We start from the raw sequence: 26,285 nt of genomic DNA on the forward strand, positions 1-26,285 counted from the left end.
ATGTTTGGGACTGGATGAAGCGTCGTCTCACGCGGTCTGCACGTCCAGCACGAACGCTGGTCCAACTGAGGCGCCAGGTGGAAAATGGCATGGCAAGCCGTTCCACAGGAATACATCCAGCATCGCTACGATCGTCTCCATGGGAGAATAGCAGCCTGCATTGCTGCGAAAGGTGGATATACACTGTACTAGTGCCGACATTGTGCATGCTCTGTTGCCTGTGTCTATGTGCCTGTGGTTCTGTCAGTGTGATCATGTGATGTATCTGACCCCAGGAATGTGTCAATAAAGTTTCCCCTTCCTGGGACAATGAATTCACGGTGTTCTTATTTCAATTTCCAGGAGAGTATATTAAGCCACTATTCTCGCAAATGGAGGTTGCAGCCGGGTCGATGTGCAGACACTCTCTATATGTGGGGCAAATCTTCATCACCATCGTGTGACTGTGGTGAGGAACGACACACAGTTGCTCATGTTGTATCGACAGGTCCCGCACGTGTCTACAACGGTCGTTGCGAAGACTTGCTCTCAGTGACGAGTGATGTTATAAAATACATAAAAGACTTTGATATCCGTATACAGCTATTGTTATTTATGTTATTTTATGCTTGAAAACTGTGCTTAAATGTTGATGTGTAGTAGTTTTGTGATCTTTGCATTTGTATTGCTTTACGATAAATAATAATAATAATCTCAAAAATCGCCGGGACTCGACGGTATTCCCTGGGAATTCTACGTACATTTTTGTTCGCAGGTTGTACAAATGATCCCTGCCTTTAAAGCTTGATAAAATCGTTCTAAGATGTCCGGGCGTCCAGATACTGATATATTCCGTCCAATCACAGTCCTTAATTTCGATCACAAAATGGTCGTGCGGGCGGTTGGTAGCCGTTTGTCTACATTGCTGGAGAATATTATTCCAGTTCACCAAAGCTGTGTGTCAGGACGCAAGATCCTGACTTCAGCAGTCGAATGCCAGGACGTTGTTTCGGTGGCTGCAGCTGCTTCCATTTCTGGAGCCATACTATTTAGTGATTTTAATATGGCATTTGATGTAGGTGTTGGAGGCGACTGGTTCAGTCACGCTACACCTCACATGTTATCCAACTTTTTTTGCTGATATTCAATCGTCTGCCGTCGTGAATGGACAACTTACGCCCCAGGTTACAAACCGATGGAACTTAGAGCAGGGGAGCCCCCTCTGGATGTCATTTTTGTCTTGGCCCAAGAACCTCTGCTTTCCCTTATTGCTTATGAATTATGTGACTGGAAGGCATTAGGAGAAACCCTCCCGGTGTGAGTATATTCACACCATTTTATTGTACTGCTACTTAATATCGGTGACATATTTTTGCTCAATGATATATTGGATTCCTTTGATTCTCTCTCTCTGGGGCCCACAATCTGTCCTGATTCTCAGCATCCGACGACCACTGGCGTCACCTGACACCTGTCCCTGGGTCGATTTCGTCGAATGCAGAAAATTTGTAAACCAAACTGATTTAGGTTCTTTGTAAATGAACAATGATAGCAATATTTAGCCTTCAGCAAATAAAAATCCAGCAGTTGTTTACCTCTATCAGGTACGTAAGCACTACATACGGAGAAAAAAGATGAAATTTATGAACTATAAAAGAAATCATATCCACTATACCATCGTACGTATGGGGTACAAGGAATTCTGGAAATGTCCCCTAGGCTGTGGCTAAGCTATGTCTCTGCAAATACCGTCCCTTCCAGGAGTGCTAGTTTTGCTAGTTCCGCAGGAGAGCATCTGTGAGGTCTGGAGGGTAGGTGGTGAGGTGCTGGCGAAAATAAAGCTTTGAGGACGGGTAGCGAGTCATGCTTGGGTATCTCAGCCGGAAGAGCACTTTCCCGCGAAAGGAAAAGGTTCCAAGTTGGGATCTCGGTCCGGCACACACCATTAATCTGCCAGAAAGTTTTCTCTATATGGTGTCCTTTAAAGAACGAAGTTTTTAATTTAATAATAAAACACATAATTTATTTGAAAATTGCTAGTATTATTATGCCAACATGAAACACAGGGACTGTAATTTAACATGAAATAAAATATCAGGCAGATGTACTCCATGTCTTCGCCTGCACACATCCACTCTGTGGACCACATTTTCGACGGCTCTAAAGCAAAGTTAGGCTTTAATTTGACCCATGTCACGTCTAATTTCTGCCTTGAATGGAGGATGGTTCTTGGATCCTACGCATAAACATAGGTTTTGACGTAACCCAACAAAACTTTTCGCATGGTGTCAAAACACACGAACTTAATGGACAGTTCTGATCGTCATTGCGAGAGATGAGACGAGCAAGAAATCTTTCTCTCAGCAACCTTGTTGTTTTAACGGCAGTGTAGTAGGTTGCTCCGTTTTGATGAAACCACATGTGATCTACATTAAGTTGTTGTAAATGCGGTCCTAAAACTTTGTTATCATGTCACGATAACTATCAACAGTCACTGTCACTGCTTTTCCAGTCTCGCCTTCAAAAATGTATGACCCAATTAGTCCGTCAACACACAGCCCGCACCAGTGACTCGTTCTGGATAAAGGACCACGCGAGGCTTCTCTGTGCCCAAATTCGGCAATTTTGTTTATTCGCATAACCATAAAGTTGGAAGTGTGCTTCGTCACTGAAGATTGTTTTCCTGAGAAAATCAATATATAATTCTTGCTTTGTGTATACCCAATCGGTAAATGTTCGACGCTTCAGATGGTCCATCAGCTACAGCTCTTACGTCATTTGGATCCTGAAAGGATGAGAATGCAGATCTTTTGTTAAAATGCGATGCAGACTACTTGTCACTGACGAGAGCGACATTCTCTACCGGTCGACGACAACAACAACAACGTCCACGTGATTTGATGTACACTGTCGATCGTGTATCTTCAAATTTTTTGCCAGTTTTTGTTGACACATAGGTACCTTTCGTATACCAAAAGTTACACGAAGTCTTCGATGGTCACTGCATAGCATTTAGCATACTTGAAGTGCACTTCAAAATCTGGATGAGTTTATTCATCGTGTATTGCTCCATTTTAGATAATAACAACACGCACAACTGCCATCTGATGATGACAGTCGGTAATCGCAATACCAGCAGATGTTAGTTACTTAAGGAATAAAAATCCCAACACCAAAAAGTAATTAATGTAGAATAATGAAATTTCAGGAATTTTAATGTAAATGCGTGATAATCGTTCGCAATGTGAAATGCTGGTACATTAATAGCCAAAGTAACCGCTAGAATGTTGAATGCAACCATGCCACCGTGCATCCGTTGCGTTGCACAGGTGCCGGATGTTAGTTTGTGGGGTGGATTTCAATGGCTGTTGCACTTGGTTAGTCAATACAGAGGCGGTTAATGCAGTTTTTGGATGAATCTGTAGTTACGGTCCGATGATGTCACGTATGTGTCCGTTTGGAGACAAGATCTGCGATCGGACAGGCCAAGGCAATATGTCGACACTCTGTGGAGTATGTTGGGTTACAACACCGGTTTGTGGGTAAGATTCATCCTGTTAGAAAACAACCCCATGAATGCTACTCAAGAATGACAGCACAACAAGGCATATCACTGGATTGTACAGTTTTGCAGCCAAGGTGTGTAGGGTAAACACGAGTGTGCTCCTGCTGTCATACGAAACCGCACCTCAGACCATATATGTCTAGGATGTCTAGCACACAGACGGGTTGGATGCAGGTCCTCAATGCGCCTCCTAACCGACACACAGCCAACACTAGCAGTAAAGCAGCTTTCATAAGAAAACACAACAAAACTCCACCCTGCCGTCCAATGAGCTCACATTTGACACCACTGTATTCCCAATTTGTGGTGGTTTGGGGTCGGTAGAATGCACACTACAGGGCGTCTCGCTCGGAGCTGTCCGTTAAGTAACCGATTCGTAACAGTTCGTTGTGTTACTGTGGTGCTAGATGCTGCTCAAATGGCTGCTGCAAGTGCACTACGATGCGCCAGAACTTCCCTGTCGGTAGTGCCACGTGGCTGTTCGAAGCCCGATCTCCTTGTGACCGCACATTCTCGTGACAACCGCTGCCAGAAAATCCTGTATAGTGGCGACATTCATGCTAAGTCTTCCTGTAGTACAGCAAAAGGAACATCAAGCTTCCCTTAGTCCGATTAGATTATATAAGATTTATTTATCGTTCTGTAGTGGTCTAGGAGAGCCGGCACGGTCGCTCAGCTTGTCTGGTCAGAGAGCTGGTTGGCCTCTGTAATAAGAAACTGAGTGGGAGGATCAATAAACGAACGGATGTCATGTGACGTCCGTAACGACCAAACACAACGATCAAAAATGAGCAAAACAAAAAAAAAAAAAAAGGGTAGTACCTTAGATTCATAACCAAAACTTCTTCAGTCCCAGGTTAGAAACCCACCGCTCCTTAAATTTTTATTAATAATCAGCATTGGCAGGCGAACACTTCTAGCATAAGAAGTCACCCCTCATTTTCCCAACGGCATTGTCAAAGCGGGCGGAGGAGCGGACAGAGGTTAAGGGCACTCTATAGTCCTACGGGTGGGAAACTGCCCCTAAAGGCAGAAGAATCAGCAATGATCAACGGCATGAGGATGCAGAAGGCAATGAAAACCACTGCATTAAAGACACGTAACGTGTATCCACAGGACATGTGGCCTGTAATTGACGAGGTGTCATAATGATCTCTCCATTAGCTAAACATTCAGGAGTAGTCCACGAATTCAGTATCTCCAGGAGGGGACTGCAAAGGACTAGGTTACCATGAGAAAAAAATTGACTAATCAACTGAAGGATAACGTTCTACCAGTCGGGGCGTGGAATCAGAAGCTTGAACGTGGTAAAGACACTAGAAAATCTGAAAAGGGAAATGCAAAGTCTCAATCTCGATGTAGTAGGGATCAGTGAAGTGAAATAGACAGAACACAAGGATTTCTTGTCAGATGAGTATAGGGTAATATCAACAGCAGTAGAAAATGGTATAATGGGAGTAGGATTCGTTATGAATCGGAAGGTAGGGCAGAGAGTGTGTTATTGTGAACAGTTCAGTAACAGGATTGTTCTTATCAGAATCGACAGCATACCAACACCGACAAAAATAATTCAGGTATGCATGCCGACGTCGCAAGCAGAAGATGAGGATTTTGAAAGGGCAGTACAAAATGTAAATGGGTATGAGAATCTAATAGTCATGGGGGACTGGAATGCAGTTGAAGGAGTAGAAGAAAAGGTTACAGGTGAATATGGGCTTGGGACAAAGAATGAGAAAGGCGAAAGACTAATTGAGCTCTATAACAAGTTTCAGCTAGTAACAGCAAATACTCTGTTCAAAAATCACGAGAGGAGGAGGTATACTTGGAAAAGGCTGGGTGGTATGGGAAGATTTCAGTTACATTACATCAAGGTCAGACAGAGATACCGAAATCAGACCCTAGATTGTAAGATGTACCCTGGAGCAGACCTAGACTCAGATCACAAAATACATACATCAAAAAAAGTTTCGCATTACCTCGGTTCCGAAAGTTGGAGAACGTGTACAGAAAATTGGAATAGAGATCAACGTAAACATCATTTCCGCCCTTTTTACTGCTCACGCAAACTACATATTGCATGTTGTACCACAATAAAGCGAGACGTTCTGAAGTGGTGGTCCAGATTTCTGTACTCGCCGGTACCTCTAATACCCAGTAGCACGTCCTCTTGCATTTAAGCATGTCTGTATTCGTCGTGGCATACTATCCACAGTGTCATCAAGGCACTGTTGGTTCCCATTGTCCCACTCCTCAACGGCGATTCGCCGTACATCCCTCAGAGTGATTGGTGGGTCACGTCGTCCATAAACAGCCCTTTTCAATCAATCTCAGGAATGTCCTATTGGTTTCATGTCTGGAGAACATGCTGACCACTCTAATCGAGCGATGTCGTATCCTAAAGGAAGTCATTCACAAGATGTGTACCATGGGGTCGCGAATTGTCGTCCATGAAGACGAATGCCTCGCCAATATGCTACCGATATGGTTGCACTATCGATAGGAGGATGGAATTTACGTATCGTACAGACGTTACGGCGCCTTCCATTACTACCAGCGGCGTACGTCAGCCGCACATAGTGCCGCACCCCAAAACAGCAGGGATCTCCACGTCGCTGCGGGACAGTGTGTCTAAGGCGTTCAGCCTGACCGGGTTGCTTCCAAACACGTCTCCGACGATTGTCTGGTTGAAGGCATATGCGACACTCATCGGCGAAGAGAACGTGATGCAAATCCTGAGCGGTCCATTCGGCATCCGTACCGTTTTGCATGGTGTCGTGGATGCACAGATGGACCTCGTCATGGACGTTGGGAGTTAAGTTGCCCATCACGCAGCCTATTGCGCACAATTTGAGTCGTAACACATCCTGTGCCTGGACGAAAAGCATTATTCAACATGGTGGCGTTGCGGTCAGGGTTCCTCCGAGCCATAATCCGTAGGAAGTGGTGATCCACTGCAGTAATAGCCCTTGGGCGGCCTGAGCGACGCATGTCATCGACAGTTCCTGTCTCTCTGTATTTCCTCCATGTCCTAACAACATTGCTGTGGTTCACCCCGAGACGCCTGTACACTTCCCTTGTTGAGAGCCCTTCCTGGCACAAACTAACAATGCGGACGCGATAGAACCGCGTTACTGATCGTCTAGTTATGGCTGAACTACAGACAACACGAGGCGTGTACCTCCTTCCTGGTGGAATGACTGGAACTGATCAGCTGTCGGACCTCCTCCGTCTAATAGGCGCCGCTCATGCATGGTCGTTTACATCTTTGGGCGGGTTTAGCGACATCTCTGAACAGACAAAGGGACTGTGTCTGTGATACAATATCCACAGTAAACATCTATCTTCAGTAGTTCTCGAAACTGCAGTGATGCAAAACTTTTTTTGATGTGTGTAGTAGCGATGAAGAGTAGGCTGAAGCTTAAGACATTAGTCAGGAAAAATCAATACGCAAAGAAGTGGGATACGGAAGTACTAAGCAATGACGAGATACCCTTGAAGTTCTCTAAGGCTAGAGATACAGCAATAAGGAATAGCTCAGTAGAAAGAAAAGTTGAAGAGGAATGGACGTCTCTGAAAAGGTCCATCACAGAAGTTGGGAAGGAAAACACAGGTAAAAAGAAGGTAACTGCGAAGAAACCATGAGTAACAGAAGAAATACTTCAATTGATCGATGAAAGAAGGAAGTTCAAAAATGTTCCGGGAAACTCAGGAATACAGAAATACAAGTCGCTGAGGAATGAAATAGATAGGAGGTGCAGGGAAGCTAAGACGAAATGGCTGAATGAAAAAAGTGAAGACATCGAAAAGGAAATGATTGTCAGCATACAGGAAAGTCAAAACAACCTTTGGTGACATTATAAGAAAGGGTGATAACATTAAGAGTGCAACGGGAATTCCACTGTTAAATGCAGAGGAAAGAGCGGATAGGTGGAAAGAATACATTGAAAGCCTCTATGGGGGGGTCTGATATGATAGAAGAAGAAACAGGAATCAATTTAGGGGAGATAGGGAATCCAGTATTAGAATCAGAATTTAAAAGAGCTTCGGAGGACTTAAGATCAACTAAGGCATAAGAAATATGTAATATTCCATCAGAATTTCAAGAATCATTGGGGGAAGTGGCAACAAAACCACGATGGTGTGTAGAATTTATGAGTCTGGCGACATAGCATACGACTCAGAAAAGCGTCAACCACGCAGTTCCGAAGACGGCTACAGCTGACAATTGAGAGAACTACCACACATTCAGTTTTATAGCTCATGCATCCAAGTTGCTTACAAGAATAATATACAGAAGAACGGAAAAGAAAATTGTGGGTGTGCTAGATGACGATCAGTTTGGCTTTAGGAAAGGTAGAGACACGAGAGAGGGAATTCTGACGTTGCGGCTAATGATGGAAGCAAGGCTAAAGAAAAATCAAGACACGTTCATAGGATTTGTCGACCTGGAAAATGCGTTAGACAGTGCAAAATGCCTCAAGATGTTAGAAATTGTGCGGAAAGTAGAGGTAAGCTATAGGGAGAGACGGATCATATACAGTATGTACAAGAGCCAAGATGAGTAATAAAAGTGGACGACCAAGAACGAACTGTTCGTATTAAAAAGGGTGTCAGACAAGGATGTTGGCTTTCGCCTCCACTGTTCAATCGTACATCGGGGAAGCATTGATGGAAATAAAAGAAAGGTTCAAGAGTGGAACTAAGGTGAAACGATATCAATGATACGATTCGCTGATGACATTGCTATTCTGAGTGGAAGTGAAGAAGAATGTCATGATCTGCTGAACGGAATGAACAGTCCAATGAGTACAGAGTATGGATTGAGAGTGAATCGAAGAAAGACGACTGTAATGAGAAGTAGTAGAAATGAGATCAGCAAGAAACATAACATCAGGATTGATTTTCCCGAACTAGATGAAGTTAAGGGGTTCTGCTACCTAGGCAGTAAAATAACCAATGACGGACGGAGTAAGGAGGACATAAAAATCAGACTGGCAATGGCAAAAAGGGCATTCCTGGCCAAGGGAAGTCTACTAATAGCAAATATCGGCCTTAATTTGAGGAAGAAATTTCTGAGAAGGTGCGTCTGGATTACAGCATTGTATGGTAGTGAAACAGACACGATGGGAAAACCGGAACAGAGGAGAATCGAAGTATTCGAGATGTGGTGCTACAGACGAATGTTTAAAGTTAGGTGGTCTGATAAGGTAAGGAATGAGGAAGTTCTGCGCAGAGTCACAGAGGAAATGAATATGTGTATAACACTGAAAAGGAGGTCAGGATGGTAGAACATCTGTTAAGACATGAGGGAATGACTTCCATGGTACTAGAGGGACCTGTAGAAGGCAAAAACTGTAGAGGAATACAGAGACAGGAATACACCCAGGAAATAATTGAGGACGTAGGCTGCAGGTGCTACTCTGAGATGAAGAGGTTGGCACAGGAGAGGAATTCGTGGTGGGCCGCATCAAACCAGTCAAAAGGCTGATGACCAAAGAAAAAAAAGATCGAACTATGAAACGATTCTCGTTTGTGTGGAATATGTCAGAAGTTCAGAAAGTACAACATAAAAAACGTAAAACATTTGAATATGATGCTCACTACCCTGATCATTTATCAGAAGTTTGTCAAAATAGGTGAACACATTACAGTAACTGATAATATTTACAGAACTGATACATGGTCAGAATGAAATATAGTTATGCACTTTTAATAAATTTATGATACTCATAATACTTAATCTGGGCTGTTGTGACCAAGTGCTGTGAAAACTGAAAGCCAACAGACACTTTTACTTAAGCTGGTTTAATAACCGTTGTTAATATATTCGTCTTCAGAGTAGGAGGAGTTGCCTGTCAACAAGTCTGTCCAACTCTGTTTAAATCGTGCTTTATGTGAAACAAAGTTTTTAATGGTTACTGGCAATTTACTGAATATTGGCCTCCTTTTTTGGACCACTGTAAATGATTTTAGGTCTGTATGTAGACTGTTCTTATTTCTAGTATTGATACCATGTATTGAGCTATTGGTTACAAATAGAGATATATTGAAATCTGATTTCGCAGGACAACGCGGATCAGGCTATAGTTGTGGAAAGGGTCCAAAATCGGTTACTGTCAGTTGCAGAAAACATACAAACTTTATTTTCCTAAAACACTTAATCATACATGCCCTTAAAAGCATTCAAAACAGTACGACAGAAAGCCCGAACACAAGTTATTACAATTGCTTTAAACAATACACGCGGCTGAAGGCCTTACTTAAAGAAGAAAACTTACTTAAATACTCCGCTGAAGGCCACACACTAGACACAGAAGAACTGAGGTTTAAGGCCAGGATAAGAAGAATTTCCAATAGAGAAGAATATTTAAAAAGGTTTTAAACAAGTGAATTTTCAAATTTTAATTAAGACAGCTGAAGGCCTTATCTTAAAAATATTTGACATAAAGCTCGGCTAAAGGTTACATACTGAACATAGAACAACTCACGGCTTAAGGCCTGGATAACGAGGATTTGCAACAGAGCAAAATTCCCCTTATTTTCTTTTAAAAATTTTAGTTCAAACAAGAATTTTCGAAGTTTTAACTTAAGATGGCTGAAGGCCTTATTTTAAAATTAAAACAAACTAAATTAATAGGCGGCTGGAGGCCTGGCACCGTACTTGAGGCCAAAATCACAATCTAACACAACAGAACAATGGTGCTCATGTGTTCCAAGGGTCGGCCTGAGGAGGTAACTCCAACGTAAGATTAGGTGAAATAGCCAGCCAAGAATAAGACTAAATAATCAGATGGTAACCCGACCCAGGGACAGCTGAAGGACCGACCAACAACCTAATCAATTCCGCTGCGCCCGCGAACGGCACGACAACGGAAAATATCAACCAAGGACGACGATACCAGCACCACTACGTCTGCAAAAGTGGCGTCTAAAAGCCAAGGCACAATAATCACTCAAAAACATGAACAACACCAAAGGCTGTAAAACTACACGCGGTACGGACAGCATCAACACGGCGAGAAAAAACACACTGGGCAACACCACGCTCATGCCCTCGCTGCGGAGAGCCTCGCTGCACTGTCCCAACCGACAGACTGCCTGCTCCAGTACGCAGACAGTATCAACATAACTGCTTAGTCGAAATTACACAAGCTAGACACAGTTCTACGAAAACACTTCCACAAGCACTCAAACAATCGTAAAAGCAATCACTGTGGAGCAACCAGGACGAATGAAAAGTTGAAACACACAGAGAACCCAAAGCCGTCGGTGACCAAATATATGTCGTCCGATGAGACGACCAACCGAACGACCAACCAAGGTCGTCCCCACTCATGTCATGTGTGTCAACAACAGTCGGGCGAGCCTTCGCTGTTCGGACTTCACTGCAGCTCCATCCCGACTCAACTCCATGTCCGTTCGGAACTCGGAGACACGGCGACCCGGGCACACTGGCTCGGACTCAATTCTGCAGAGGTAACACTTACTCATTGGCCACCCGACATCTCTGCACAAGGAAGGAACCGACCCACGTCAGGCAAGATGACCAACTGGCGAGGCCCAGAAACGGTCAAAAGACCAAATACACGTCGCCCGATGAGACGACGGACCGAACGACCAACCAACGGTCGTTCCCGCTCCAGCCTCCTTCCGTCGATCAGTGCTTGTGTGTCACAAGCGGTCGGCGAGTACTGACTGTCACGATCTCACTGGCGCTCCGTCCCGACTGAGCCCCGACACACGACGAGCCGGGAATACTAGCGGTCGCTTCAAAGATAATACGACAGTGCTCTTATCCATATGCGCTGCTGCTGCCACTCACGGGCAGGCAAGCCAGCAACTTAGTGACGCCAGTAAATCGAATAAGAAACGAGGCGACAGTTCCGTAAAGAGAAGATGTCAAGGAAGAAACGGCATGAACACGAGCGCCACACGGCTCATATATTGCTTGCAACAAATTTCATTAAGGAATAAACGTACTGAGAAACAGTGGTGAAAATACGAAGTTTCTTGAACATGATTCTACATGATGTTCTTAAATTTACACCATAAGTGATGCTTATTACATGTTTTTGCAAGCTAAAATATTTTTCTCGATTTGATGAGTTACCTCGGAATATGATCCCATATGACATAGCAGAATGAAAGTAAGATAAGAATATTTATATATCCTGCATCTGGCACCATTCTCACCGCAAATACAGATTTCTTTAGGTGCTACAGCAATTCTGTTGTATTACCTTCCCACTTGTATTTATTATTGAGTTACAGTCCCAGAAATGTAACACCATCAACCTCTTCGATCTGCATGCCTCCATATGTTATACACGGGCTGGAAGGAAGCCTCTAACAGGTTTTGAAATGCATATAGTGGGCCTTCTCAAACTTTAATGACAGTGAATTAGCTTTAAAACAGTTATTAATGTCAGTGAAAGCTTGATTAGCAGCTATTTCTAAATCTGTACTTCACTTACTACTTACTGCAGTGTTTGCATCATCTGCAAACAAAACAAACTTAGCATGTGACAATAAAACGTGATATCTATAACGCACACAAGAAAAAGCAACCGATCCAAGATGGAACCTTGAGGAACTCCATATGTGATCAATCCCCAGTCAGATGGAGGAACTGATGCTTAGTGCCCAGGTGTTTTGCAATAACACACTTTGTTTCCTGTTAGTTCGATAAGACTCAAACCATTTTGCAGCACTGCCAGAGACACCATAATATTCCAGTTTACGTAAGAGAATGCTGTGATTCACAGTCGAAGGTTTTTGACAGGTCACGGAAAATGCCAGTAGCCATTAGTTTTGTTATGTAATGAATTAAGTTCATTCTCATGTAGGTGTAAATAGCTTTCTGTATATCAGAAGCCTTAAGACCCCCAAACTCTGACTTGTGTAATGTATTATTTGCAGTCAAATGCTTAAGGAGACGTTTGAAAAAAAAATGGTTCAAATGACTCTGAGTACTATGGGACTTAACTTCTGAGGTCATAAGTCCTCTTGAACTTAGAACAACTTAAACCTAACTAACCTAAGGACATCACACACATCCATGCTCGAGGCAGGATTCGAACCTGCGACCGTAGCAGTCGCGCGGTTCCGGACTGTAGCACCTAGAACCGCTCGGTCACTCCGGTCGGCCAAGGAGACGTTTGAAGGTATGGTTGAAAAAGTCGGCAATAGTAGAACTTGTTGATAGTTAGATGGTATCTCATTAATACCTCTTCTTGTGAAGAGGCTTAAATTCAGCCTTATGTAGCTAGTCTGGAAATGTTTGCTGAGAAGATAATGATTCCACAAATGACTTAAGATGTAACATAACTCGCATGAGCACTCTTCGGTTATCATCTTTGTTGATATGTTATCATACCCACTGGAATAATGGAATAATGATGAATGATACTTCTTTGGGAGATGTGAGTATTTTTTCCATTCTACATGATCCCATCCAAACTCATTGAGATGTCGATAATGGCATCTTTGTAGCCTTAAGGGCATTCTTAACTAACATTAACTAACCAAGTCCAATCGCAGAGGTAACAAACTCACGTTCAAAACAGCGTCTGGGATCTTACAAACTTTACGTCGCATCCACAATTCTTACATGGCTTTGTGATTTCTCTTCCGTCAATATATATATATATATAGTCAACAGCGTTGTGTAGAACACGTTGCCAGCGATGTGGAAGGCGTAGTATACCGCTAGCTAGCAGAACCTGTTCTGTTGATGGTGCGAATGGAGTGGTCTACTGCCTGTCGAATCTCTGGGACAGTTCTGAAGCCAATGTCACGAAGTGGTTCTTTCATCTTTAGAATCAAATCAAAGTCACAAGGCCTTAAATCCGGGGATTATGTCGGATGGTACAGTACTTCCCAGTTCCCTCGACCGAACAGAGCAGCCCACAGCTTGCGCTGTTTGCGCCTGCGCATTGTCGTGCAAAATGATGGGTGGGTTGTGCAGAAAGTGTAGCCGCTTCTTTCACAAAGCTGGTCGTTCTTCGAGCATCACCTGCGATCAGCTTTGCGAAAGAAGCGGCTACACTTTCTGCACAACCCACCCATCATTTTGCACGACAATGAGCAGGCGCATACAGCGCAAAATGTGGCTGCTCTGTTCGGTAGATGGGACTGGGAAGTACTTTACCATCCACCATACTCCCCGGTCGTAAGCCCTTGAGGCTTTGATTTGATTCCGAAGATGAAGGAACCACTTCGTGACATGGTCTTCAGAACCGTTCCAGAGATTCGACAGGCAGTAGACCGCTCCATTCGCACCATCAACAGAACAGGTTCTGCTAACGGTATACTACGCGTTCCACATTGCTGGCAACGGGTTCTAGGCAAGGCTGGTGTCTACTTTGAAGGATAGTAACAAGTGCAAACATGTAACTGTTTTGTATCGGTCGTGAACAAACAGTTGCCACTATTTAAGTTCCAACGACGCTTGTATCCCTTACTTCATGGTGTATTCCCTGTCTCCAGGAAAAGCAGAAGGTGCTAATATCATTCGATTTCCAATGTAGCTTAATTACATGTGATTCAAAGCTGGATTACATTTGTTTAATATTTCTAATATAACCTGTCCTAAGCTTGTTCCTAAATGTGTTCTTGTAATTGGAGAGCGAAAAATTACGTTGATGTTACTAGTATGGCGGTCCTATTGATTGCCCACCATTGCTGCAGCCTTACAAGTATATTGCGCTAACAATTACAAAACCTGCATCTATCCAAAATTTGTATTACCAAGTCCGATCTATTTAAAAGAAACACTGTTATGCAACGCAAATAACAGCACTGAAATGCTGATATTTCTTTCCACGATCACGAATCTCTGTATTATTAGCGGACCACAATCATCGATTGTGTCGATTTTTAAAGCTATTCCCAACATTAAGATAATTCTGTCTTTTCTTATTACTAATCCCAAAAAACAAATACCATTTAATTATTCGCGAAAGAGGGGAAGGAATTATTGGATGCTTAGACACAAATAGTTTGAACGCTAATTTTAGCATTCAGCTCAAGGATTACGTAGACCAGTATCTGAAACAGGCATGATTTTGTGTTCCCACCTATTGTGAATTAGCAGAGTTATTCCTCAAGTATGCGAATTTACATCCGAGGTTCTCTGAAATAGGAAGTCGTCTCGCTTAACTCCGAGTATGTCTTATCTGATGTTCTGCAATTCATCTTACACAAAGTAGAGATGAACTCCGTTTGTGTTTGTTTTGTTGTTCAGTTTAGTTAGTCCATTTCTTCCTCCTCCATCCTCCCTCCTGCCCCAGAAATCTATACCGTTTACTGACGTTGCAGTGCGAGTTTCCGAACCAGTAAACTCTCTTAATATGGGAATTCACTTTATTTATAGCTTACAAACTCTCTATGTTGATGCTCACGTTTGTAATAGACGCTCTACCACCTAAACCTAGTCACACTAATGGAAATAAAACTATTCTTTTTGTATACCGACACTTGTCAGCTACGTCTGAGATGATAGTTATTGTCATCCCTTATCTCGCTCAAGGAACTCACCGGCTGGTATTCTTCCTGCTATATACTGTTATAACAGTATTGGCTACAAAGGAGGATATGTTAGGCACCTCTGTGACCGGCGGGTTATTTCTTTGTCAACACAGAAATATTCTGCTAAATTCACATGATTTTCGTGACATTTCCTTTGAACAATAAAACAGATTTTCACTTAAAGTGTGAAATACGGTCATCAAATGATGCGTTTTAGTCCACAAAATCGTTCCACTCAGGAATTTCAGCTAATATCGTATTTTACATTACCGTTCATCTAACTCAGTCACGACTGTGACGATAAGCGAGACGCGAATACTCTAGCTGTTAGGTAAAGTGTTTTCCAGTAAAGTGAAAGTACTTTGGTCTGCAGTTCCAGCCTCGCTCATGACAGTATGGTTTGCCCTTCTGAGAAACAGGAACAAGCTACAAGGACCTTGGTCGAAAACAAACGAACAGTACTTCTCCATCAAACATTTCACTGCTTCCAATAGCCCATAATTTAAGATCGAACTCGATAATACACCACTGGCCATTAAATTTGCTACACCACGAAGATGCCGTGCTACAGATGCAAAATTTAACCGACAGGAAGAAGATGCTGTGATATGCAAATTTTTAGCTTTTCAAAGCATTCACACAAGGTTGGCGCCGGTGGTGACACGTAAAACGTGCTGACATGAGGAAAGTTTCCAATCGGTTTCTCATACACAAACGGCAGTTGACCGGCGTTGTCTAGTGAAACGTTGTTGTGATGCCTCGTGTAAGGAGTAGAAATGCGTACCATCACGTTTCCGACTTTGATAAAGATCGGATTGAAGCCTATCGCAATTGCGGTTCATCGTATCGCGACATTGCTGCTCGCGCTGGTCGAGATCCAATGACTGTTAGCAGAACATGGAATCGGTGAGTTCAGGAGGGTAATACGGAACGCCGTGCTGGGTCCCAACGGCCTCGTATCACTAGCAGTCGAGATGACAGGCATCTTATCTGCATGGCTGTAACGCAGCCACGTCTCGATCCCTGAGTCAACAGATGGGGACGTTTGCGAGACAACAACCACCTGCACGAACAGTTTGACGACTTCCGCACCAGCATGAGCTATCAGCTCGGAGACCAGGGCTGCAGTTACACTTGAAGATGCGTCATAGACAGGAGCTCCTGCGATGGTGTACTCAACGACGAACCTGGGTGCACGAATAGCGGAACGTCATTTTTTCGGATGAATCCAAGTTCTATTTACAGTATCATGATGGTCGCAGCCGTGTTTGACGACATTGCGGTGAACGCACATTGGAAGCAAGTATTCGTCATCGCCATACTGGCGTATCACCCAGTGCGATGGTATTGGGTGCCATTGGTTACACGTCTCGGTCACCTCTTTTTCGCATTGACGTCACTTTGAACAGTGGATGTTACATTTCAGATGTTTTACGACCCGTGGCTCTACCCTTCATTCCCTGCGGAACCCTACATTTCAGCAGGATAATGCACAACCACATGTTGCGGGTCCTGTACGTGCCTTTCTGGATACAGAAAATCTTCGACAGCTGCCCTGGGCACCAGCACATTCTCAAGATCTGTCACCAATTGAAAACGTCTGGTCAATGGTGGCCGAGCAACTGGCTCGTCACATACGCCAGACAGACTCTTGATGAACTGTGGTATCGTGTTGAAGCTGCATGGGCAGCTGTAGCTGTACACGACATCCAAGCTCTGTTTGACTCAATGCCCAGGCGTATCAAGGCCGTTATTACGGCCAGAGGTGGTTGTTCTGGGTACAGATTTCTTAGGATCTATGCACCCAAATTGCGTGAAAATGTAATCAGATGTCAGGTCTAGTATAATATATTTGTCCAATGAATACCCGTTTATCATCTGCATTTCTTCTTGGTGTAGCAATTTTAATGACCAGTAGTGTACCTCTTTCCGTTATTGCCGACAGACATACAGTGTGAAGCGAAATTAGCGCAATCGGGCTTCGCAGAGCGACTCCTCACATGCCAGCGATAAAACAATGGCTGTCACATAATTTCGTCTGGCGAGTACATTTGGCAACACTGTAAACACATGTATGGTAACTACCTCTGTCAGAACATATTAGTCATACTATACAGCCGGTGCAGAGGATAGAGTTTTGGATTAGCATGCAGGAGACCGAGGCTTCGGTCATGTGTTGGGGTGCGTTTTTATTATTTGCTAATTTTATTCTGACATTTCATACTGTAATATACGTCGTTTCTTAGGTCACATGTATCCTAAATTTACAAAGGAATTCTGCTACCTAGTAAGGAAAATAACCCGTGACGGACGGAGCAAGGAGGACATAGAAACCAGACTAGCACTGGAAGAAAGGCATTCCTGGCCAAGAGAAGTCTACTAGTGTCAAACGTAGACTTTAATTTGGGGAAGAAATTTCTGAGAATGTACGTTTGTAGCACAGCATTATATGGCAGTGAAACATATACTGAGGGAAAGCCAAACAGAAGATAATCGAAGAATTTCAGATGTGGTGCAATAGACTCGTATTGATAATTAGGTGGACTGATAAGGTACGGAACGAGGAGGTTCTCCGCAGAATCGATGAGGAAAGCATTATATGGAAATCACTGACAATAAGAAGGAGCGGGATAGTAGGACATCAGCTAAGACGTCTGGGAATAGCTTCCATGCAAATTGTGGAAGGTAAAAATTGTAGAGGAAGACAGAGAATGGAACACACCCAGAAAATAATTGAGGTCATGGGTTGTAACTGCTACTCCGAGATGAAGAGGTTGACACAGGAGAGGAATTCATGAATTCGTTGCGGACCGTATCAAACCAGTTAGAAGACTGATGATTCAAAAACAAAAATTTAGTACTTCAAGCAAAAAACCGTGTGCATTAGCTGGAAGGGAGAACAGATCACGTTCGTCCGCAGCAAGGGTAGTAGAACTGATTTACAAAACTACCATTCAGCATCCCTTCCATCCATTTTTTGTAGTATGTGAAAACATGTTCTGAGTTCAAACATAATGAGGTATGTCGAAAAAAATAACCTCCTTCACGGCAACCAGAACAGAATCCTAAAAAAATCAATCATGTGAAAACCAACTCGGAGTTTTCTCACGTGTCATTCAGAAAGTCATAAATGAAGGCAGTCAGATAGATGCAGTATTTCACGATTTCCGAAAACCATTTGACTTAGTACTACAGCTAAACTTACTATCAAAAGTCCATTCATATGAGATATCAAGCGAGATTTTTTGACTGAACTGAAGATTTCTGGTAGGAGGAACGCAGCAAGGGAACTTGCATTGAAAGTCATTGACAGACGTAGAAGTAACTTCGGGTGTTCCCCAGAGATGTGTGTTGGATCCCTTACTGTACACATTGTATATCAATGACCTTACAGACAATTTTAATAGTAATTTCCGTCTTTTCCAAGGTGATCAGTTATCTACAGAGAAGTACAGTCTGGAAAAAGCTCCACAAATATTGATTCGGATCATGGTTCGATTTCAAAGTGGTGCAAAGTTAGAACATTTGCTATAAATGTTCAGAAACGTACAACTCTACACTTGAGAAAGCAACAAATCTTAATATTTATTACATTTTATAGTGATGTAAATATTATTTTTATCATTTCAGGGGTTAGATTATTAAAATATCGGTTTTGGGGACCAGTAATGGAAAACTTTTCCACCCTTGAAGTTTTAAAATCTTTTAGTGTACAATATTAATGAGTCACAACTGTAGTCGGTCAACGCACACAATTAACAGGCTGTAACAGTTTTTACTGGTGTGGAGTGGAACGAACACGTAGGCTGAATAGTCGGTAAAGCATGTAGATAAACTTCGGTTCATTGGTAGAGTAGTAGGCAAACGTAGTAAGACATCGCATATAAAACCCTCTTTGAAATAAAAACGGGAGTGTGACACGGGATGGGCTCTCACCGTTGCTATTCGGTTGTGCGCTTGAGAAAGCAGTCAGAGAATGGAACACAAATATTACGAGTGGTATAAGACTGGGTTGCAAAAAGCAGGTCCTTAAAGTAAACTGCATTGCTTTTGCAGATGATATGGCCCTGTTTGCTGAAACAATGGAAGAAGCACGGGAGCAAATCCTTGAACTAAAGAAACAAGCAGCTAAAATAGGTCTTTACATCTCCTTTGAAAAAACGAAGATATTGACAGACATCAAACATTCATGTAAATACCTCAAAGTTCAAGAACAAAAGATTTAAATAGTAAAAGAATTCAAATATCTCGGAGAATGGATTAGTTGTAATGCTGGAGAAAGGGAAAAGCAATGGAATCCAGAAGAAATGAACTTGAATTGGCCTTCCAACTAACAAAAAATAAATGCAACAAAAAATCCTCTTCATGGGGATCCAAAATTACACATTACAAGGCAGTGATTACGCCAGAAGCACTGTATGCTGCAGAAACACTAAACATGAATTTCGAAGACCAAATGGAGAAATTTGAGCTAAAGGAAATATTTTAAGAAAAATCATAGGACCAAAATTTCAAGACAATAAGATTATATACATCAGAAATGAAACTCTCTACAAGAAAATTGAAAAACTTTCAGATACTACACGAAAAAGGAGGATACATTTTTATGGTCATCTTCTCAGAATGCATTCCAACAGATCAACTAAACAAATCTTTGACTTTTTCCGTAACCGCAAAACGAAAACCAACTGGTTCAAAGGAACTGGGAGAAACCTAGTAGAATTAAAGATTTCAGAAAATTCACTTACTGATCGAACAGCTAAATTAATAACTAAAGATGAAAACATAAGGTTCCAAGACAAATCTACACCAAAGTCCAAACCCTGCATCTCGGAAGAAGAGAGGAAAAGAAGATCAGAAGGAATGAAGAAATACTGGTCCCTAAGAAAAGAACAACGCGCAAAGAAATGATTGATCCAGTGTACCCCAAATAGGATGAACCGAAAGATGAAGAAAACACTCGTGTGACACATCTTAGGAAATTGCCCAAGTTTGTGAGGCCAGTGCCAAATAGGACTGACAGGGATACTAAATGTATACACGACGGTCGCCCAAAAAGTAATGCACCGCATTTCTTTTTTCTCAGCCGAAAACAATGCTACGAATCCGAAACGCTACGTATGCATTACTTGAAGTCTCCTGAGTGAGCGCGCCAAGATTTCGTCACTTCCGACAGGTAGCGTAGCTGCAGGACAGTTTACAGGCAACGTTCGGTCATTAACTTCCTCACTGTAGAGAAGGAAACTGTGGGGAATATTCACAAACTCTTGTGCAAAGTCTACGGAGCATCTGCTGTAGACAGTACAGTTAGTCCCTGGGCACGGAGAGTGAGGTCATCAGAAGGCAGATGGACGGAGCTCCACGATTAGCAGCGGTCGGGGAGATCATAAACGGCTGCACACCTGACATGTTGAAACGAGCTGATGCTGTCATTCGCTAGAACAGACGCATTACGACTTGGCAATTGGCGCTGCATCTGTCAATCAGCAAACGAACACAGTGAAGCACTAGCTCCGCGACCTGAACAAGGATTGGTACCGACAGGGCATACACGCCCTTGCTTGGCGCAGGAGAAAGGCCATACAACGGAATGGAGATCAGTGGGAAAATAGGGTGTGTAGATAAAACACCGTTCTTTCGTGTGTGTAATTCTCATTATGTTCAATAAAGAACGGTTGAAGAAAAAATGCGGTGCATTTCTTTCTGTGATACCCTCTTAAAAACGTGCAGCACTAATGATCACAGGTTTGCTTCCCCGAGGCAGACTGTCATCGAGAATCTGAAGGTAGTGAACTGTCAGACCTTCAAAGACAGGGTAAAACAATCCCGAGCTACTCCAGAATCTGCAGTAAATTCTGTGCGTACACCATATTTGGAGCACCAGGTTCTAAAGGGTATTGAGACGAACTCTAGAACAAGGTCGACGCAAGTGGCCCACCAACACGGTATAAGCCAAAGTAAGATTATGTGTATTCCGTATGACTACCGCTACTATCTTTATCACCTGCAATTCCATGGAGGCCACTTGGGACATCTGTTGTGACGTGCGTGCGATGCAGCTCTGTAGTGTGTTCTGGGGCTATTTGTTGTCGCTGCACGCACATCGCTCATTTCCACACACGTATTAATAGGGCCTGTTTCCTTCATTTCCAAATTCGTCGCTACAGTTTGTCGGTTTTATTAATGTTCACAATGTAGAAGTTGCGACCATGTAACTACAGAAGCGGAACGAGAAGCTATGTACTGCTCATCTAACTTGTATTCGTTCATAATGGCCTTTTCATTAGTATGACAACGCATATGATATACATTACATGTACCAAGGGTATGAAACATATTCCATTTCACACATTTTTAAAGTATGATTTGTCGAATAGGAGATACACGTTTTTTTTCGTTTTTAATGTTTTCCATTGAAATGTCTGAATATCCAGTCGCGAGTAAAAACTATTTCTTATTGTGTTTTACAGAATCTAAAATAAATTGTGATCATTTCCAACTGTAAAGATGTTGGCGTTACAGTTCTCTTCCGAACAACTCTAGTGCTCATCTACTTGCCTGGCAAGTTACCGAGATTCGACAGGGAATTAGTAGTCCTTTCCTCGACCTCAATGTGCGCGAAATTCACTGACAACATTTTACAGATCACCATCCTAACACAATTGACAGTCAGTTTCTGTGCTAATAGAAAGCTGCACACTGCACAATATTAACCTCTATTTTTCCCCTCGGCCCTTGTGGCCGAGCGGTTCAAGACGCTTCAGTCTGGAACCGGGCGGCCGCTACGGTCGCAAGTTCGAATCCTGCCTCGGGCATGTATGTGTGTGATGTCTTTACGTTAGTTAGATTTAAGTATTTCTAAGTTCTAGGGGACTGATGACTTCCGATGTTAAGTCTCATAGTGCTCAGAGCCATTTTTTCCCCTCGGGATACAGTTTTGCTCTTAAGAAGAAACGATATATTTGTAATCGCTGTTGAGGAAAGAAACCTAAATAAACGTATTTTATCGTATAATCCTACTAAATGCGCCGTTGCTAAATTATTTTTTTACTATGACAGGAAATTAGTATTACCCAATTAAATATACCACTTTATACCGCCGTTGAACACTGTACTTTCATCAATCATTGGCAAAAGTTGCCTTTTCTTTGTGAAATTTTTCGAAATTATTTGGCCTACTGAGAGATCCACTCAAAACATCTAAGTGTTGAATGCCAATTACTTTTCACTCTTCTTGGAATTACAGTCGCACATGCACTGTCTGCTCCTAGTCATGATACTCTACGTGCACACCGGCACTTTATACGTTATTATTTATATTTTCAGTTACCGATGGGCAGTAGGTACGCTGGTTACGCTTGCTCTTGGCCCTTTGAGATTTAGGTCGTGATACAGCCACGGGTAACCATTTTGTGACTCTTTAATGTTTTTCATGTAACGATCGTTAATCGCGTTCGGCGAGTATGTCCGCAATGTCAGACCAAAAATGAAATAAACCTAGGAAATCATCATTTTCACACTCTCCGACATTGTGCTCTGTTCTGTGGACGACTGCTAATCTTGATGGTGGTGAGGCTGTAAGGCGTGAATCGGTAATTTCCCGTAGTCCCCGTAGTAGTCATGTTTCCTTGGATACAGTTGATAGTGAGAAAGAATTGTGAGTTTATTTTTACCATCTATTCCCGACTACATCAGTTAATAGTTTTAACGGTTCTCGTTGTAAAATACACTACTGGCAATTAAAATAGCTACACTAAGAAGAAATGCAGATCATAAACGGGTATTCATTGGACAAATATATTACACTAGAACCAAAATGTGATTTCATTTTCACGCAATTTGGGTGCGTAGATCCTGAGAAATCAGTACCCAGAACAATCACCTCTGGGCGTAATAACAGCCTTGATACGCCTGGGCATTGAGTCAAACAGAGCTTGGATGGTGTGTACAGGTACAGCAGCCCAGGCAGCTTCAACACGATACCACCGTTCATCAAGAGTAGTGACTGGCGTATTGTGACGATCTAGTTGCTCGGCCAACATTGACCAGACATTTTCAGTTGGTGAGACATCCGAGAATGTGCTGGCCAGGGCAACAGTCCAACATTTTCTGTGTCCAGACTGGCCGGTACATGACCTGCAACGTGCGGTTGTGCATTACCCTGCTGAAATGTAGGGTTTCGCAGGGATCGAATGACGGGTAGAGCCACGGGTCGTAACACATCTTAAATGTAACGTCCACTGTTGAAAGTGCCATCAATGCGAACAAGAGGTGACCGAGACGTGTAACCAATGGCACCCCGTAACACTACGCTAGGTGATACGCCAGTATGGCGATGACGAATACACGCGTCTAATGTACGTTCACCGCGATGTCGCCAAACACGGATGCGACCATCATGATGCTGTAAGCAGAACCTGGATTCATACGAAAAAATGACGTTTTGCCATTCGTGCACCCAGGTTCGTCATTGAGTACACCATCGCAGGCGCTCCTGTCTGTGATGCAGCGTCAACGGTCACCGCAGCCACGGTCTCCGAGCTGATAGTCCATGCTGCTGATAACGTCGTCGAACTGTTCGTGCATATGGTTCTTCTCTTGGAAACGTCCCCATCTGTTGATTCAGTGATCGAGACGTTGCTGCACGATACGTTACAACCATGCCTGTCACATCGACTGCTGGTGATACGAGGCCGTTGGGATCCAGCACGGGGTTCCGTATTACCCTTCTGAGCCCACCGATTCCATATATTGCTAACAGTCGTTGGGTCTCGACCAACGCGAGCAGCAATGTCGCGATACGATAAACCGCAACCGCGATAGGCAACAATCCGACCTTTATCAAAGTCAGAAACGTGATGGTACGCATTTTTCCTCCTTACACGAGGCACCACAACAATGTTTCACCTGGCAACGCCGGTCAACTGCTGCTTGTGTATGAGAAATCGGTTGGAAACTTATGTCAGCACGTTGTAGGTGCCGCCACCGTCGTGAACCTTGTGTGAATGCTCTGAAAAGCAATCATTTGCATATTCCAGTATCTTCTTCTTGTCGGTTAAATTTCGCGTCTGTTGCACGACATCTTCGTGGTGTAGCAATTTTAATGGCCAGTAGTGTAGAAAGAGAGCCTATCTGTATCTCTGCGTTTAATATCTTGATAGCGCACGCGTGCGCGTGTGTGTGGGTGCGTTTGTGTAGACACGTACAAAACAACATAACACACCAACAGTTTCTTTGTTTTAGAGTTTTTCTGTTGTTACATTCACTAAATGAATATCATTCTGGATACAGCACTTTATCTACAACTACGGTGTTTTTCAAATTTTAGAAGTACGGCTAATGGGGCGTTGAAGGACGCGGAAAGCTTGAACATCTGGACGGACTTCCACGTTGCATACGTCGCTGGCCAGTGCACGGCTGAAGGCGTAGAGTGACAAGGTTACAGTTTGTAGATTTTTTCACTGGGCTGTTTCCAAGCAATGTTTCGCGGGTGTAGGATTTATGCTGCTGACTTAAATGTCATTTCCTTAGTATAATTAGAAAAGGGTAGTAAACATTATAACACGTGAAATCTCTTTGGAATTGTTGAGATTACATTTGGTATATGTAATATTATTTATAAGTGGTGATTTGTCTAGTGAAGGTGATGCTTCTGGAGAACTGCATGTCTATGCTCTTCAAGAACTAATTTCCTATTCCTGATATGACCTCATCTGTTAATTGGGAGGCTCGAGGCATGGTAGATATGGAAAAGCAATTTGCTACTAGTAAGCCCTACGGATCGCTCGGCTTTCGAGCTGCCGCATAGAGCGTCACCGCCGTAGTGAGTGGCTGCCGTGCCGCCGCCGCCGCCGCCGCCGCCGCCCGTTACGTTGAGGTCTGCCGACAGGTGTGGGCTGCATACGAAGGCTGGCTCTACCGCGCCGCCTGGCTGGTCAGCGCTCAGGCGGACACGCGCGTTTTCCCGGTACCGGTGCCCCAGAAACATGCTTGACAATTGACGTTGCCCCAAGCCGATCCCAACGGGTAAAAGAGCAGCAAAAAAGGCTGGCCGGCAGGCAGGCTGCAGCACACGTTTCCTTTTCCTGCTGCCAATGCTGCAGAAACTAGCCCGGCAGGTTACGTTGCCACTCTCCGATCCCGCTCGGGTAATTGAACCTGAAAAAGTGAGAGGAATATCAACTATTCGTCGATATTCTTACCTATTCCACGTACCTTTATTCGTCTCAAAGCAGTTTTCCCTGTTCTCCATGTCTGGTCGATACGGGACACTCTCAAGGTAACAACAATTTATGAGAACATCAGTCACATCTGAGCGTGGGGGAAAACTGGGCAGTCTTACGATACTGTGAGTCGTGAGGTCTCCCAGTCGTATATTAATTACACGTGTATCGCCTGTCTGCAGCGGAATCAACAAACAAAGTCATAATTTTCACGATCGATTACGAGAAAATTACACGCTTATGCATCAGCTTGCAGTACGACGCAGGTGCGCATCGTCCACTGGTCTCGTAAGCTATCGATCCGATTACAGCAAGACAGCTATAATCCTGCACTCGGTAACCCAGCAGACCCGACACTCCGGCACGCATCACAAATTTTCCTGTATTCTTATGTCGTCAAGATTTAATAATACAGTCAGACGCCTCCGAGAAACATCGCAACCATCCGGCGCGGCGTCTCTTCTGTAAAAATTTTCTGCCTCACTGAGCGATTATATTCTCGCCAAGGTAAGCCAGTTCCATTGTTACGCCAGGAAATAGCCATGGCATAACAGGTTGAAGAAGCTGAGATGGAAAGCGATGTATATGATGAGTCGACAACTGATCTCTCTGAAATTGAACGAATGCAAATTACAGCATCCACTAAAGCGAACGGAGTGCGTTTTCAAGAAAACAAATTGACTCTCGGAGAAGAGCTACTGAGACTGTGATATCACAAAGCCTTTTCAACCCACAGGACGCCCCAGAAACTGATATTGACGAGGAAGACAACAACTAACATCTCTTCGGCTGAAGCTTCAGAATCCTCAAGTACTTTTGTGAAATTCACTGAGAGTATTTAAACAATGCAAGGCTTCTGTAGTTACGAATCTCGACAAGTGAACATTTCTGCACTGTTCCAGAGGGTTCAGAAAAATTTTTCTCTAAATCGTCAGTGGCAGATACATCAAGGCATGTTCCACATCTTCGACAACGTCAGAGATAATGAT

This window comes from Schistocerca serialis, chromosome 7 (assembly GCF_023864345.2).
Source record: "Schistocerca serialis cubense isolate TAMUIC-IGC-003099 chromosome 7, iqSchSeri2.2, whole genome shotgun sequence".
Classification (NCBI taxonomy): Eukaryota; Metazoa; Arthropoda; class Insecta; order Orthoptera; family Acrididae; genus Schistocerca; species Schistocerca serialis.